Source organism: Uranotaenia lowii, chromosome 2, assembly GCF_029784155.1.
Source record: "Uranotaenia lowii strain MFRU-FL chromosome 2, ASM2978415v1, whole genome shotgun sequence".
NCBI classification, from domain to species: Eukaryota; Metazoa; Arthropoda; class Insecta; order Diptera; family Culicidae; genus Uranotaenia; species Uranotaenia lowii.
The window spans coordinates 353,722,847-353,741,891 of NC_073692.1; the positions used below are offsets into that span (position 1 = coordinate 353,722,847).

At 33.6% G+C, this 19,045-nt stretch overlaps 1 long non-coding RNA gene across 2 annotated transcripts in view; it reads left to right on the forward strand.

Moving 5' to 3' along the window:
• LOC129748381 (uncharacterized) overlaps positions 1-19,045 on the forward strand; it is a 133,175-nt gene that overhangs the window by 18,846 nt on the left and 95,284 nt on the right. For both annotated transcript variants that reach the window (XR_008737715.1, XR_008737714.1), the window contains exon 2: positions 11,515-12,674. This is a non-coding gene — a long non-coding RNA (uncharacterized LOC129748381). The remainder of the gene's footprint in view (positions 1-11,514; positions 12,675-19,045) is intronic.

A 19,045-nucleotide genomic window follows, 5' to 3' on the forward strand; every position in this document is an offset into this window, starting at 1 on the left:
ACGCTTAACCCCTGCCATCCGATTTTGTACAGCCACCTTGTCCACCTTCTTCGCCGCAGAAAGCCAGTTTGCCTTGAACTGCTGCTCGTCCTTAGCAGTTTTTTTGGTCTTCTTTAGGTTCCGCTTGACAATAGCCCAGTATTTCTCAATTGGGCGGAGGGTTCTTGTCCTTGGGAACCACCTGCACGTTTTTGGCGGCGTACCACTCCATGGCCTTTTTACCGTAATGCCAACATGCCAAATCCGGCCAAACAGTACGGAACAACCGTGTTTCTACAGGAAAGGCAGCAGACGTTTGTTCAAACACTCTTTCACGTAAATTTCTTGGTTGACAGTCCCGGAAGCTATGAAAATGCTGCTTTTCAAGCCACAGGTACAGATGGCTTGCCAAACGAGATATTTCTTCACGAACTTTGACAGTTTCATGTGCTTGAAAATATCTGCTACCTTTCCCTTCCTTTTGCCGTATAAAACTCCTGTCCCGGAAGCTGCTTGTAGTCGGCTTTGATGTAGGTTTCGTCGTCCATTACCACGCAGTCAAACTTCGTCAGCATCGTCGTGTACAGCCTCCGGGATCGCGCTTTGGCTACCTTCTTGTAAGTCGATAGTCCGGCTCGTTTTTTGGCTCGATGCAAGGTTGTAGACGATACACCCAGCTTATTTGCGGCATTTCGGAGAGAGAGGTTAGGGTTTCGCTTGAAACTACTACAACTCTCTTTGTCGTCTCAGCGGCTTCCGGTTTGTGATTTCCCCCCGATCCAGACTTCCTGGCAGTCGACAACATTCCCCAAACACTTTAATCACATTTGTAACGGTTGATTTGGCAACTTTTAGCGATTTTGCCAGCTTTGCGTGCGAGTAGCTCGGATTTTCGCTATGCGCGAGCAAAAATTTGATACGCTGCTCTTCTTCCTTGGACGGCATTTTGATAACTGAAGAGTTAATTCCAAAATCAAAATAGGAGCAACATTCTACACACACACACACCTTCAAAATGAGGGGTGTTCAGGTTTTTTAAATGCAAAATTGAAAGAAATACGTCAAGTTGATATTGACCAAATTTTGACCATATCCCCCTTTATTGGTCTACTTTCGCTGCTTAGTGAGACACCCCTTATAATACCAAAGTTCAATGAACGGATGTCGTTAATTTTCAAGAAGGTAAACTCTGTTCTGTGCACGAATGGGACTGGATAATCCAGTTATAATAGGAAAAACTAACCCAATTTAAGGAAAGGTGCGTTTACTGATTGGCTTCCCGACTTTGGATTAACTTTGCGATAGACTGATAAACAGATATATTTACGATGCTTCATACCATTTGAAAATTGCCATCACTGTCTCTCTTACTAAAATACTCAAAGACATAATTTGTAAAAATTGTTTATCACTACTGTGTGATTTTGAAAATCAAATCAAATTAGTGGTTTCTACTGAATATAATAATGAGTTCTGTTTTTTTAAATGTTCGTGTAAGTCTAACAACCAAAAAATTAATTTGAGGTTTTTGAAATAACAAACTTTAAGCAAGTAATGACTCATTTTGTCTTCAAATCAACAATTCGAAGACTTCTATTTTCCAATTATGCTAAACAATCGAAATCAATCAAACTTTCGACTGGCCCAATAATTAGCGATTTCCCATTTCGATTCGGCAAAAACTTGGCGCCGGGCTGGGCTGACTCATACGAACATGAATCGAAAAGCCCTCACACGATCATCATCACGTGTCTTGCTTGTGGGGTGAATTTTTCTTTCAATTTATGAATGCTCCACACGCTACTCAATTCAAAATGCGGTGTGATGAAGACATTCCAGGTATGCTGTCAGATTCATGTAACTGTGGCCCTAGTAAGTAGGTAGAGTGAACGTCCAAATAAGCGTTTTGTATCTTTTGCTGGTGTTGTTTTTTGCGCTTCTTAATGGGACTTTCGATAGTCTAACTTACTTAGGCTCACTTACTTACAAGTCGTACTTTACTTTTGGATGGCGCACGGTATCACGGTTGATGGAATTTTTTTTTCCTTCAACGATTTATGAATGTCCAACACTCTTGAATGGTCGAAACATGTCGTGTTTTCCGCACGCAATGATTTCGAGGAATGCGCTCGCGGCTATTAGGAAGTTGTTATTTGACATTTTTTTTCGCAGCAGCGAATTTTTTCTAGCCTCAATTTGGCATAACTTCCTTGATTATGGAGTTCTCTCTGATGGGGTCTTTGGTATCAGATGTTTAGATGGGTGATTGTAGATTATCTATAATGTTTATGTTAAAACTCTTTTCAAAGCAAAAGGTTCTTTCACGAATGTTTTTTTGAATTTCCTAGATTTGAATATCTCATAATTTATCACTTCGTTTCGTATCGTACATCATGATTGACTGGAAACAGTTTTGGACCTATGTTTGAGTCATCGAGTTAAGTTTGACAAACCAGATCTGGTATCCCCTTTTTATTCTGCCGCCTCAGATGGCATCACAAGGTTATCAACATTCTTCATGAGGTTGCAAATTTATAAACATACCCACGCTGTATTTTTTTTCCTATTTAACAAAACTTGAAATGGGGTTGCAGTTTTTTGTTTTCAGATTGATAAGATATTATTCATTGGATCACTTGAGTGTGATTTACAGTTCACAGGTAGAGTAAACTGATAACTCATATCAATATTTGTTCTTTCATTACATCATAACTCAATGCTATTTAAACTAGATTCAAATTTCTCCTCCGTTGACTTATTTTATTGGAATGGAGAATCAGCCCCATCATTTGCATCTTCTAGGCATTGCCAAAGTTATATGAACTCAGGATTCAATAAAATAATGAATTTAAAATATCTTTCTTCCGATTAGTGGATATTCAATGTTATAACTTGCACTGTGTCTTTTTTTGGACCTTTAAAAAGAAAAAAAACCGGCATATCTGAAAATTGGCCACATTATAGAGGAGTCTCTTCCCTATCCAACACACTATTCAGGGAAAAAATCGATTGGGGTGTAGAATAGGTTTACCATATCCTACAACGCCATAAAGAGTACATGAAGATCTTTTTTTTATATTTAGGAGAAACGTTCAACAAACAAGGACACATTGAGCCAAATTCCACCAATTTGTTATTAAATTATTATATGACCTACATGAAATTTATTCGAGAGTTTATCCGGATTACGCGGTGGACAAATTCCGGGCTAGAATCTAGAAACCTAGTGAATCCGAGTCATCGATTTAAATTTTTTTCAACTCAAATCCGAGCAAAAATCAAAATTATTCAGTATAAGTCAAGAAAAATATCACTTGAAAAATATCACTTTTTTCATCGAAATATATCAGTAGATTTTCAATCGTTCTAAGCAAGATTGCCCCATGTGGAAAAACGTGCAAACGAGAAAAACGCGATTGAAATATCAGCTATATTTCCAATTTTCCTCTCAAACTAAAAATTCACCGACAGTTTTTTCGCAGTTAACAGTTCAAGTTAATCATTTTACAATGTTTTCTGCCAAAAAAAATTACATTTTCTACAAAAAAAAATAGCAAATTAGAGCCAAAAATGCTCCGTGTGACACTTTTGCGTAGAATCAGAACACATGCCGATGCTAGTTCTACGAAAAACTGTCACACAGCTACAATTTTTCTATCATTTTAAAAGCTTGCGTAGTTTATTTTTTTTCCCGAAAACTCATGCTAAACCGTAATTTGAGAAATACGTTCCTCTTTGTTTATAAAAATGTATAGTTGAGTATGGATCTTGTAAAAAGTTTTTTTTTTTTGCCAGGAATTCACCACTAGGTGGCATTCTTCCCTACTTGTAAGAAGTGCCTACCGAAAAGTGTTTAGTGAAAATTTCTCTGAATAAAACACTCAAGGCTTCTCGCACCTTCTCTGCCCTCTATTTTAGTGTTCTTTCCAGTGAATAACATTAAATTCAATAGTTTGAACTCATCTTAAGACAATTTTTGATAAAATTTGCATTTTTCATATAATTTTGTCTAGTGTAGCATTCTTGCATAGAACTATCAGCATATAGACAACCACCTTGATGAAAATTTCGTATAAGTTCAGAACAAAGTATACTTGTTTGTGTTTTTATTCGAAAGTTAACACTAAAAGAGATCGTTTCCAGCAAAAAAGTGAAAATGACTCAAAAGTCACATTGGGACATTCTTGCTTAGAACGGCAGTTTAGGACTTAAAAAAAATTGCGAGTTCAACATCTTGAAGAAGCCTTCCGGAATACTGCATGTATGTATATAAGTTGCTGAATTTTTTTTATCGAAAAATTTTTTCTGACTTACGGTATTTAAAATGAAAACAAACTTCTAAATTTGGACGAATAAATTACCTTAGTTACTCTGTTGAAATGCATAATGATTAAAAAAAAAGAGTACATTTCGTAAAATTTCCCAAAAAGAAGAGTACGCTGATTTCTCGATCGAAAAAGAGTGCACGCACTCTTAAAACAGTACGTATGATATCCCAGTCTATTTGGAACAACTTTAATTCTGAAGATTTGCGGATAAAATACACGATCAAAATTTTCAAGTTTTCGCCAATATATTTTTTATATTTTTGAACTTAGATGCGTTATGATTCCTTAAAAAAACACAAGAATTATAACTTCAAAAATTCTGATAATAATGGTTTTTAGTCAAAACTTATGGCAAAAATGATAAATTTCGAAAATAGTCTGAAAATAATCGATAAATATTGTCTTTTAGAACTAGTTGTAGAAATATCTGGCAACTCTGAAGTAAATTAACAAAAGCGCGGTATTAAATTTTTGAAATACAGTTTTCTGAAGATGGCCAAACAAAGTAGTAAGCCAAAACATAGAGTTGAGAGGTTCATCCAAACAACTTCTCTACGTTTCGGCTTACTATTTTGTTTGGCCATCTTCAGAAAAACAGTACTTCAAAAATTTGATACCGTGCTTCTGGTAATTTTCTACAGACCTAATTTTCACCAAAGAACATCAAACAAAAATGAGAATGAAACAAAGTTTTGATTAAAAAATCACTTTTTTTTAGGAATGTTTAGTTAATTTTTAAAAACTTTGCATATCGCATTTCGCATCGTAAATTCAATGTAACGTCCATGTCATCTTATTTACGTTTCTGCAAATAGGGAGCAAACATAACTTACGATTGAAAAATTGGTTTAAAATTCTGTAACCTCTAAGAAATTTTGGATAAACAAAGCTGATGTTTTGTGTGCGTGCATCTTAATGTCTGAAGCATTATGAAAAGTGCTGTATGTTAACCCTAATCCGCTCTTGGGTATCAATATGACACGATTGGCAGTTTGGCGGCTTGTATCTTTGTTCAGACACATCTATATGAAAAAACAATCTCCAGGGATCCTCAATCAATTCATGAATTCTTTAATTCTGCATCATTACTTTTTTATGGACGTCCCCTGAAAGCCCAGACAGAAAAACGCCTTAATCAGATCTTTAGTGTCAAATTGACATTCCTCGCTTTAAATCGCTGTATATCTCTCAATTCTCAACCGATTTGTACAAAATTTATAATTTTAGAAACCTTGTAATGTAACTCAAATATGTATTTCAGATAATGTTCACCTAGAACCCTTCAGTTTTCCGTTATTAAAAGTTTTAGAAAAAAAAAAACGATAAAAATGTGTATTTTTTGACAAATAGTAGTTGTTTTTCGTACTTTTTATCAATTTGTAATTTCTCAGATTTTCTAACAGTTAAACTTAACTTTGCACTGAATTTTTGTATATCAACGAAAGAATTCCTCAATTACATCTATTTGGAAGACATTCATACCTATTCTAGTAAATAAATACACAGTTGAATTGGAGTTTTTTATATGCAGCCCTTTGCAAGAAATCAAGGCTTTCAAAGTATATACCTCGATTTTATTTCCGATTTACTATTCCTGAAAGATTTCTATTTCTGAAAGCTAATTTGGGAAAATATTGGCATCTTAAAGAATTGAAGCTGCAAAAAAAAAATATACACTAGAATACTAGGAGTATTCAAATTATTATTAATTTTTTATATGATTGAGGGTTTGTTATCTCAAATATTGTTATTAAACATTTATGCATTTTTTTAAACAATTGAAAAAGTTTGAAACTTGAAGGCCTTGCGAACGGCGTTTAAATAAGCTTTCCAGGTTTTTTTTTCTAAAATCAACCCGAAAAAATTCGGACGTTTTAACCAAAAACTGACAAAATTCGGGCATTGGATTTCAAAATTTTCAACTCAAAAAACCGGGCAATATCAGGGCAAATTCGGGAGCTTCCTTAAGAAATTCAAGAGAAAAGGTGAAAGTTAAACACATGAAAATTTACTTTTTATTGAGGTACACCAGCAAATTTTATTCGCTTCTAAAAATGCTTCCAATTTTTTTATGAAAATAGCTGCTAAAAATTTGATAATTGGGCGACAAATCATAAAATAAGTTATCAAAATTTGAGACTTTTGTTTGGATTTTGTTATTACTGTGGAAAAACCCGGGCTGGAAATCTGGGCTTGTTTCCTCGAAATCCAGGCAACCGGGCTGTGAAAACCCGGACAAGTTCGGCTAAAACTGGACAATCTGGAATGCTTAGTTTAAAGTGGAAGTTTCGACAATTTTTAAAATATTTCATAAAAAAATAAAATGATCTCTTGACAGTAATTTAGTTTCGTTGTTTAACCCTCATCCGCATTAGATTTCATTACCCTAATCAGCACTAGGAGTGTCATTTTGACACTCCAAGCTAAAATCGTCATAACTCTCTTTATATCTAACCGATTACAATGAAACTTATATCACTAGAAAGCTTGTAACGTCAGTAAAATATGTTTAGAACATTATATATAGCTAAAGCTTCTAGTTTTCTCGTTATTCAGCATGAAAGAAAAAAAATCCGAAAAAACACGCCTCAGGAAAACTGCTGTAATTCATATGTTACACGTCCAAAAAATATTTGCCTTATACATATGAAAGCTGGAGTTAATGTCTACATCATGGAACAAAGAAATATTTTTTTAAATTTTTTTTTAATGAAATGGTCACAAAAAAATTCAAAAAAGTGGTCTGAAAAACCTACTTTTCATTCGATTGCTAGTAAATACTGTTTGAGCGATGGTAGAGTGTTTTAAAAAATATGACTACAAACTTTATTGAAATTCTAACATTTTGCTGTCTTTAGATTTTCGATGCAACACAAATTGAATTTACTCGAATTTTTCAAAGTTGGCTACTTTGCGCGATTTTTTCACTAATTGAAATTTCATCTGTTTTTGTGGTCCTCCGTCAGGTTGTACCCGGATTTGCAGTGCTTTCTCGCCGTTTGAAGCAATTAAAACTATATCCATTGAAAAGGGAATTTAATCTACATTCTAGTGAGGTGCAACAATTTACGCTGTGAGATTTCTGAAAAATCTAAAGACAGCAAAATGTTAGAATTTCAATAAAGTTTGTAGTCATATTTTTTAAAACACTCTATCGTTGCTCAAACAGTATTTACTAGCAATTGAATAAAAAGTAGGTTTTTTAGACCACTTTTTTAAACTTTTTGTGACCATTTCGTTAAAAAAAAATTTAAAAAATATTTCTTTGTTCCATGATGTAGACATTAACTCCAGCTTTCATATGTATAAGGCAAATATTTTTTTGGACGTGTAACATATGAACTACAGCAGTTTTCGTGAGGCATGTTTTTTCGGATTTTTTTTCTTTCATGCTGAATAACGAGAAAACTAGAAGCTTTAGCTATATATAATGTTCTAAACATATTTTACTGACATTACAAGGTTTCTATTGATATAAGTTTTATATGAAGTTCATAACAATTCAAACGACTTAAATGGATTTTACTTTTGGAGTGTCAAAATGACACTCTAAGTCGGAAAAGGGAGTTTTTTTGTTCAGGCTTCCAGGGTTCGTCCATAAATAAAGTAAACATGCAAAATTAAAGAACTTTTGAATTCATTTAGGCTCCCCGAAGAAATTTTTGTTTTTTGATGCTTCTGAAAAAAGTTACAAGCATTCAAACTTGAAATAGTGTCAAAATGACACTCTAATGCGGATGAGGGTTAAATACTGGCAATCAAAATAGATGATTGGGGAAAAGCCTTGCAAAAAGAGTTATTTCAATTCGATTCAGAAGAGTTCGGATTCTACTTTAACCTTCTGTTTGCGTAATCATCCTGGAAGATAAAACGCCTCGCGTCCTTCATTTTTTCTTTTCGACGTTATCTCTGTTACATTAAACATGCATTGCAGAGATAACTACGGCCAGGCCAATCATGTGGTAAATACCGCACAAGATTCTAGAACCAGGGAGGGAATAAAGCAAGGTTGCCGAAAAAAATTCTGTGTATTGACAAAAAAAAAATTTGACCTTCTGTGATTTCACCAAAACAATTTGTGATTATTTTTCTATTAATTTCATTCAAAGTCTAACAGCGTATTTTTTACATTTTACTTTAGAAAATTTAATCATATTTATGCAATTCAAGGATATTTACCCTAAATTTATATCTAATATAAAAAACTCATCTATTAGACTGAGTCGATTTGGGGTCATTTTTGAATTTCTCAAACCCTGGGGTCTAAAAAGCTTCGTCTTGGTCCAAAACTCATCCATGATTTTTTGCAGAATTTTTAAGTAACGTTTGCATGAGTAAATTTAGACTTTTTGTTTTGTATAGGAAAATTGAATATTTTGTACTGAAAAATCAACATCATTTTTGTTTCGTCTGTGGGACCGAGCCAGCTGATGATTTTTGTGCCAATTTATGAAATTCCTAAAGGAAATTTTCCGCTGAACAACTTTATCGAATACTGTAACTTCGTATCGTATTAGCTTTTTGACAGGAATAATAATTTAATTTTAGTTACATGATACATTTTAAAAAAGAAATGAATACATCCGGGCTATTTCCAACGAAATTCGGGCAACCGGGCCGGACCGAACTTTCCTCAAATTTTGAGTCAAATGTGCAGGCAAGTCCAGAAGAATCCGGGCAACCTGGCAATCTCAGATTGAAATGTTTATCGTGATAGAATGAAAAAATAATCAAACAAAAGTAATCTCATAATCTAATAAATCTAATAAATAATCTAATGATCTAATAGATCATTTTTGATTCAAGGGAAATTATTTCAAATTTCTATTAGCACACCTATTATGAAAAAGATAAACTTTGTAAATAATCCCAATTAAAACTTTAAGAAGACTATTTAAACTTACAAAGCTTACAATACCGAACATTGTCAAATTTGCTATGATGATGAACAAAAAGCTATCAAAATTTCAAAAGTCAAACGACTCATTTTGATTTATATTTTATGTGAACCCGAGGATGGCCGGGTAAAATCAGCTAGTTGACATAAACAATGGAATTTTGAAAAATAAAACGTCAAAAATTTTGAAATTTTGTCAAATCTGTGAATATATCCAAAATTCTATGTTCTGTGACACAGATTCTGTGATGAAAATTGGCTCAAAATTCTGTGAAATTATAAATTTTATCTGTGATTTCGGCAAGCTTGGAATAAAGCGAGAAGTTCCCTACCAAATGCTTCATATGGATTTCCTGAATATCTACAACATAATTTTAAAATTGTTACACCAATCTCATTAGTGAAGAATACTATTCGGAAAATTATACCATATGAACGCTTAAAATACTAGAAAAGGTTGGATCTCACCAAATAAGTCTTCGTTGTTTTCGACTAGAAAACCTTTTCCTTTAGTCCGGACTGGTTGTCGTTTAGATTCCTTCACAACTAGCAAGGCACAAACCACTCCGGAAACTACCGCAGGTCACTTATTTAATCATTTTTAACTGTTGAGTTCTAAAAAAAAAGTTCTAGTTTAACTTTAATTTAATTAATATTTCTGAAGGACAAAACAACTACGCGTAGGTTGCCCAAAAGCCATGGCTTACTTCTCCTTCGCCTTCTGTTTGAAATGTTTGTACGTATTTTATTCCTAGCTTGATTTTTAAAGCTTATGTTTAGTTTTTTTTTTACTATTTTGACAATTTTTTTTCTAATGTACATAATTCTGAGATCTACAAATTTTTCAATGATATAAACTGAATTTAAAAATAATGCATTTTATGCAACAATTTTGAACTTTTAGGATTTTATCTGTGTTCACGGGCTGAAAAATTAATTTCTATTTTTTTTTCCTGTTATTCAATCAGAATGCATTATTAACACGAATACTAAAACGTTGTAAAGTGTCACAAATAAACAAATAAATCAGCATGCAATATTTTTATACTTTTAGTTATTTTTATGAGGATTTTTTTAATTTAAATAAAGGGTCCATTTTTTTTATTCTGGTTTTTAGAACAATACTTTAAAAAATCATAATTTACCTTCTTTATAATCCAAACACATTTATACTAATTTCAAATGCATCAATAAGGTTCGATTTTATTTTCTCTACTATCGTAGTAACATTTAAGTTTTTTTTTCTATAAAAATCAGAATTATTTCTTAAAATTTACTATGTAAAAGTGAATAATAATGCTTCTAGGAACAGTTTGAATAGACGACCGCATTTTTAGACGTTTTCTAGTGTTCCAATGGTTTTAAGGGGTTTTTAATATATTTACTCTAGCACTAAGGAATTTGACATTTGAGCTATAAGATTTCATCAAACTGCTTAATTTCTTCATTAAAATTACGTGAAATGATAAAACAAGCGTTCTTGGTTAATTTAGGATAAAAAAAAGTTGGAATTCAAAAACTGTGATTTTTTTCGTTAAACCACACTTGGGCTCTATATTTCGCTACCCTTTCTTATATTTTTGGTCTTCAACGCAATTGCTTCATCCAAAAAAAGTAAACTTATGCTTGATTTATCCGTCGAAAAATTTAAAACAAATTGCAGAATTTTTTTTGATGATTTTCAATATTTTATATTTTAACAAACAAAACACAAAGTGGTACATCTCTTGTTTTGCTCATTGTATGTAACACCCTTGACCACAAGTAATAAGTTAAAAATAAAATCATGTTCAGTTTTATTTGTAAGATGATGAACCTAGTTGTAGAAATTGTGTATTAAATTATTTTTATATCTTTTCTTAAAGTAATTCATGTGTAGTTTGTATATGGAATTTTGTCAGTTGATCTTAATAAATGTTATCGATAATCTTTAAAGAAACGGGATTTTCCAGCTAGTCGGTGTCAAAATTCTAGAGCATTTTTTTTTTATTCTGCCATTTTTCACCATCGACAATGGAAAAAATGGATAAATCTCCAGTCTTTTATAAGGAAGACACGAGATCAATTGTAGACGCTTTCTTTGGGTTGACTGTTTTAGCATTTGTCATACTTCAAAAGATGTAGGTATGTTCCGTGTTAAAAAAAGTGGATTTAAAAAAAAATTTAAAATCCAAGTCCTTCAAAGCCTAATCATAATCATTACGATTTTGAACAATTCAAGAACGATTCCAGAGCTCATTCAAACCCTTCTTACTGCTTCAAAAAGCACGCTTCTAATGATTGTGTTTTGTCTTTATCTTTTTTTCGCAGGTGATTGGAATTCTCCACATTCAATTCGTTCACAATCCGGAAGAATTGATCATTGGAGGAGCTGCCTCCTACTGCCTAGTTATCAAGCGCTTGCAATCTTATCTCCGTCGTCGTCGTCGAAGGTTCACCCAGGGGAAGACCCGCAGAGCAGAAAAGTGAGAGATAAAACGAAGGGAAAAAATATACCCGCGGTAAAGTGTTTGTGGGGAGTGATTTTTTTTCGTTTTGGAACCCAATCGACACGCAACCGATTCAGCTGGTTTGTTGAGGTTCCTACAAGTAGGTAGTGAAGAACGACATCTCTGACGAAGACAACCAGATAGCAGAAGCAGATACCCAATTGTGGCGCCCAAAAGGAAAGGGGAAAGATCGTCGTGACATCGGAAGTGAGAAGCAGGCAGGGCACTTCAGTAGAGAGTGTTGCAAAAGTGATTGTTTTCGTTGTCACAGTGAAGAAAAAACGACGAATTGAATCGCACTTTTTTGTCTGTTACTCCTATTCTCTCTTGCTTCAGTTCAGCTCGACTGGCAGCGGCGACGTGAATGAGGTAATACATTTCGATGTAAAATATGCATTACTAGCTAAAGGGGGAGTTCATTGTGAGAGTGTGCCTCTAGTGGTTTTTTTTCTGATGCTGTTCAAGTTTTGGCTTGGGTCCAAAAGTTGTTGAAATCACGCACAGATAGATGGTTGTGACCGCGGAGCTAATCCGAGAAGCTGTGTGATTGGGTGATAATCTATTGGGAGTTACGAGCTATTGAGCTAGTGTGAAGTTAACGACAAGGTGTAGTAGTTCCTCAAGCGATAAGCAATCAGCTGAAGCAACACAAGCGGAAACGGATCTTGTTTTTATGAAAGAGAGGTCACAACCGGAAAACCATAGAATTACAAATTGACCTCGAATAATTGGTGGGATTAAAAGAAAAAAAATCTAAGAAAGAGTAAAATAGTGATTGAAGCCGGTCCCCCCTGTGAGATTTGTGTTGTGAAGAGAGTTGTCTCAGAGTTATCGGATTGCAAACTGGTTTCTCGTCATCCCCTATCTGTAGAACCAGTAGCAGAACGCGGTTTCGCGCTTTCATTAAGCAAAGAAACGAGTTTTTTTTGCTGCCGAGGACTGAAACAGAAACGTTCTGTTGATCTACGATAAAAAAAAAAGGTAAGAAGAATTTTTGTTTTCCGGTCTTTTTAGAAGGAATGTAGGGTAATTGAACTTAAACATAGCCTAGTAACTTGAGATGATGCTGTTCTATTCTATTTTGTTTATTAAGAGTAAATTTTTACCAGCTTGGTCATTTGTCCGGGATTTGTCCTCTAACTCGAGATAATAAATTTTAAATTCACAACACAAAAAAAAATAACAACAGATTTTAAGAAAACTGTTAAGGGTTGCAGAACAAGCCTCATTTTAACAAATTTAACAAATTTTATTTAAAGATGAGATGGTATTAGTTTGGACCAAAAGTTATTTACTTTTTCTTGTTACAAATTAGTACACTCCATGAGTGTTGAAAACGTGTCAGACAACTTCTTCAATTTACTTCAAAACACTACAAGAACCATTTGAAATATGTGCTGATAAGTTTCGATGCCGAATCCTTGTTTCTGATTCGGAACATGATCACGATTCTTATTCCAATCCTCATCCTAAACCTAATCTTGACACTAATCAATAACTAAGTAGATTAAAATTTTGATTTGTAACTTGACTCTCATCCCAATTTTTTTTCTCATAATCATAATAATGAATCATAAATAATCACTATCTAAATTCTTATCCTTATCCTGAATTTTGATTCGAGATTATGGAACTTTGATCTTCTGATCCTTAGTTAAGATCCTGATCTCGGATCTTCATTCTTGATCCTGATTTCAATCTAGAGCCTAGATATTGGTCCCAGATTCTGATGAGAGTGTCCATTTCCCGGCCATTTAAGCGTTCCCGGGAAAAATTGAAAATAAAGATTTTAATACTCTACTGCATACGAAACTTTATCCAAGGCCGTGCGAGGAGGGGGGGGGGGGAGGTGGTTTAGGGGTTAAACCCCCCACATGAAGATTTTTTCCAAGTAAAATATTGATAGCAGTTACGGAAAATTACTTGATCTTAAAATGTATTTGAAAATAAGAGTTAACAAGCAAGTCAGAATTTTTTCTCGCCTCGGCGGAATTTAGTCTTGAATCACTTACGACACTATTCGACGTTCACGAATTGAAACTAACTTAGATTCTAAATTGCAATTGAATTATTCTTTTTTTTTTTAACGAACAAATACATATAGGATCTCAGTGAAACTTCATGTTTCTTTGAAGAGATCTAAATTCTACTTAAGACTAAGCGTACATCTTTCAAGGATATAATGGCTAGCATTTTACTAGTGCTAACACCACCAACCCACAGAAAGAGTACTCTGTTTGCCGTGACCAAGACTTGATCTCATGACCTCTGGCTTAGAAGACTTGAACGCTATCCTCTAGGCCACGGTCGGCGTATATTTTGTATAGGAACTCAAAACTTGACATACAAAAACCCTACCTCGTCTTCGGAATTGGTTTTTATTAAGAAGTGTAAATAACAACAGAGTTTGAAACTTAACATTTTTGTATTTATTTTTTTTTAATTTCATTACAAATGTTATGCTGATATGGAAGATTCTTCAAAAAACCAATTTCGACTAAATTTCATTACGTGTTTTTTGTTTTTTTTAATGCTCAACAAAACACATATTTTAAACAAGGCCACATAATTTACATTTTTCTGAGGTGCAATGAATTGAAAAGGTGATTTCAACTAATTTGGATACCCTGAATCTGAATATGCAATATTTCTATCAACTTTTGTTATTGAAATGACTTTTGAAAATTAGTAAAAAGTATTTGAGAAATTTTTGCACTGTTTATTCAAAACTCAAATCAAAAACAATTCAAAAATAAAAGTTTTAAATGAATTATCAACTTTCCTCTAGAATTCAAGTAATTTTGAGTTCTGCGAGAAAGGTTATAGAAGTTTTATGTTTTTTTTTTAACTTTTTCTCATTTATCAAATTTTTAAGAAGTTTTAAGCTAAACTGAATTTTAGATATGTTTAAGCAAACGCGTAAACTTTCAACAAATGTGTTAAATGAAATCAAGTTTCTTTTTACACTTTTTTCAGTTATGTCAAAAATACTCGTAATGAATCTTTCCATTTTTCAAAGTGTTGAATTTTACATTCTTGAGATCATGTATCATTTTCATCATAATATCAGCCCTTAATTGGATGAAGTATGATAAACAGAATCAGAATCAGATGTTTTTTTAATCAGTTATCAATGTCTGATATTACTTAAAACTGATACATTTAAAACTCCTTATCACCAAAACTAAAAGTGTTCGACCAAATTTGATAAAAGATTCGAGTTCAGAACGCTAAAATCTACCAAATCAATCATTAAAACAATAAGCACCAAAATGCTGTTGCCTTGAGCCATCAATTAAATTATGTAAATTCTTATGATAAAAAAGTTTATTAAAAAAAATCTCCTGAAATTTTTTAAGAAACTTAACTTTTTCATTCACCGTTTTTTTCCAATTCATTAATTAACTTGCCGATTTTTGTTAGTCGTACTATTTAGATTTAAGAAATAATTTGTTTTTCCTGTACTTGACGCAAAAGCCCTTAAATTCTAATTTTTAATAAGAAAAACATTCAACCTTCTGTTCTTTCCAGGGCCCAATATTTAAATCGAAAGTGATAAAATACTTAGAGCTTGTAATTTTAAACTTTAAAACATTTGATTGAAAATTTAAAAAAATCATTAATTTTTTTTTTGAAGTCGTCTTTTATGAATCGATCATGATTTTCAAATTAATCTTAAAAAGTATGAAACATGGTTTGAAGTTACCATTTTAAACTTAATTTTAATGCGAAATGTTAACTAACTTTGTATTTGTCTTGTTCTTTTAATATTTTTGGTAACTTGGAACTGCTTATTTTTCAATTTCTATCAGTTTTCATGATCATTCACGAAATTACCCATTTCCCAATATTTTCTTGTAAGTGTAATTGAATATGCAGTTATTATTTTAAACTTAAAAAATCTAGTTTTTAAGCCATTTATTTTTATAACAAATTTTTCTATAAATAGGTTTTATCTCTGACTTCTTTCATTGGCACTTTTCAAATAATATTGAATATATCTATTCTTCTTTTCAAAGAATTGAATCCAACCATCAATTATTGAATAAAATCTCCTAAGTTCTAATTCTAAAAGAATTTTAATTAAGATGAATTAATAATCATCATAGTTATCATTATGATGATAATTATGTAATAACTACTATCATTTTCCTAACAACTTATCATGGTTAGTTTCTTACCTGATTGGACATTTATTTTAGAATTCAGATTTTTTGTAAGCTCTGTGTTTTGGAAACGTTCATTTAAAATTATCCTAGAAATTCTTTTGAAAGAAATCTCTAGTTCAGAATAAAGAATATCAATTTGAAAAAAAATTCAACTTACCGAATTTAAACTTTCATTGTGAATGATTTGATTTTTTTTCTTTTATCAGTCCAATTGTTTGTAGTTTGTGTGGTAATCATGAGTGAGAAACGGTGTTAGAAATTCCTTTCCTTTTTTAACGTTTATTTTTGTATCGCTATTATTTTTAGCTAAATTTGAATTTCAAACCCCCCCATGGACGGGTTCTTCGTACGGGTCCTTCGTGACCTTATCTATGTGCTAATTTTTAAATTATAGATAGAAGTATTGCAAATCATTTCAAGCTTTTTTGATGCCTCAAAAATTCAATTAGCAATTATAAAACCCAAGACCCAAAAACTAAGTACTTTAACCTACAAACTCGACTGACTCTCGCTGCAAAAATTAAGTTTTTTCACTATCGATAGAAGTTAGTTAGCTAGTCTTCAGTTTATTCATCAAATCTCGGAAATTTTCAGATAACCGTTTGTTTCAAAATATGTCATTTCTTTGCCGATAATTTTGCTACTGTCTACAGTTTGCAAAACGGAAGTTCAAAATGATTAGTGTTGCAAAATAGAACATTCAAATTCTGTTCGTAACGTTTCTTTATGGAAATTGTTTTCACTTATACAATCTAAGCCATATATCAAGGTAGAACTGTAATTTTCCTTGCTCAATTTCTCCAATTTAGATCGTGAATTTTTGTAGTAATCAAGCACTTTTTATTGGCTTCGGGAAAACCCGGGATTTTTTTATCGTTTCCCGGGATTCGGAAATTCCTCTTTTTTTTATTCTCAATCGGGAAATTCCGGGTAGAACACTTCAATTCTGGTCCTGATGCTAGATTTTTTAATCCTGGATCCTGAACCTTGATCTCGATCTTGGGTTATGATTTTGGATTCTGTTTCCTGGTTCCTGATCATGGATCCCCATCTCAGTTTTTTATCTTGATCCTGGACCCTTAACCAAGGTTGTCGAAATCACAGAAAAATCTACAATTTCACAGTGTTTTGGGCAAATTTTCATCACAGAATCTGTGTCACAGAAAAGAGAATTTTAGAAATATTCACAAATTTTACAGAATTTTCAAATTTTTGACTTTTTTTTCCAAAGTTAATATTATAAGACAATATAAATTTTGGATTAACTTTGAATTGGAAGAGTATGATAAAATGAGTTATGTCAAATAATTTTTCAAATGTTAAATAAAAAAAAACGCAGATCGACATGACGACAATGGAAAAAGATTTTTTAGGTAAAATCACAGAAGCCAGATTTTTTTTGTCTAAACACAAACCTTGCCCTTAACGTGGATCTTGGCTCTGATCCTGGATTCTGATACCTATTCTGATTCTACATTTAGATCCTGAGTCATGATCAGAACCAAGGTATCGGATCCTGAACTTGGATCCAGGATTTTGATTCTGATCTAGAATTTCAGCTATGACCCTGATGCTCATCCTGATACCTTAATCTGGATCCTTATTCTTATTCTGCGTTCTGATTCAGGATTCTGTTTTTGATTCTGATCGTGGATCCTGATCCTAGATCCTGGATCTTCATCCAGGATAATGATCCTAATCCTGACCGTGGATCACGTTTTTCGAACCCGTCTCCTAATGCTGACCCTTGACCTGAAGTTGAATCTTGAACCTGATCCTCAAGCTTAATTCGCGCCTGATTTTAGTAACTCTTTTGGGATTGTTATCCTGATTTCATTTCATAATCGTAGTTTTCATAATCGTAGTGACTTTGAACTAGAATTTAGTATAATAACAAACGCAGATTTCAGGATGAAAGATTGCTTTATTTCAAGAGTACTAATGACTTAAGCCCAAGGCCATGGTCTTAAGACCCTGTGTTTTTGTTTCTAAACTAAAAGTTGTTTGGGCTCAGGGTGTATAGGTCCATAATCTTTAGGGTTTAGGGTCTTTAAGGGCCGAAGATCTCTAAGAGCCGACGATCTCTAAGAGCCGAGGGTCTTCAGGGCCGAGGGTCTTCAGGGCCGAGGGTCTTCAGGGCCGAGGGTCTTCAGGGCCGAGGGTCTTCAGGGCCGAGGGTCTTCAGGGCCGAGGGTCTTCAGGGCCGAGGGTCTTCAGGGCCGAGGGTCTTCAGGGCCGAGGGTCTTCAGGGCCGAGGGTCTTCAGGGCCGAGGGTCTTCAGGGCCGAGGGTCTTCAGGGCCGAGGGTCTTCAGGGCCGAGGGTCTTGAAGGGCCGAGGGTGGTGACCTTGTAAGAATAACAGTTTCGTTAGATCAAAGGATATTTAAGGGATGTACTCCTTGGACTTCGTAAAACTGAAGTTAATTTGTTAGATAAATCCTTAAGACCCTTAAGTCTTAGCTTGTTAGGATTTAAACATATTTGAAATATATAGGGGTTCAAGTTTGGTTTTCGGAAAATTTATGTGTTTATTTACGGCAAAACAGTCCAAATTGTTTTTATTAACAAGATTTATTTAATTCCGACGTTTCGGTGTCTGTTAACACCATCATCAGGGATCCTACAAGGTTTTTTGATTATTTTATGTGTTGCTTTCATTAAATCTTTATTTAATGTCGAGTTATACTATTTAAGTCCATATCAAAGCCTCTTCTCAAATATATTCTTCAGCAAATAAAATCGACAGTGCTGTACTGTTGCCGAATTAAATTACTTTTAACTTTATTGGGTAGCCTCTCCAGCAAGGAGCAAGCTCTTGCCTGCCATTAATTATGGGTGGCGGTTTTGATTGATACCTGAAACTACCCGGGCAACTGGCAACTGTAATGAAATTTGACCTCCTCGGTCTCGGCGATTTTTTGGCGCAGTGCTCCACCAACAGTAGGGCTAGCCATTAGCCGGTCGACCACATGAAAGCAACTCCCCAGAGAAAGTATCATATCGATTTGCTCGACAAAAACGACAACAACGACGACGACGACGGAAATTGATGGTCATAGGGATTCCCTGCTACGCTTTTTAGTTTAAAGTCCGGGGGACCCGCTGTGTGTCATATAAATTTGCTACACTTTGATGCACGTTTTATTACCCTGCCACGGGTTATTGTCCACTGGTAAAGGAAGA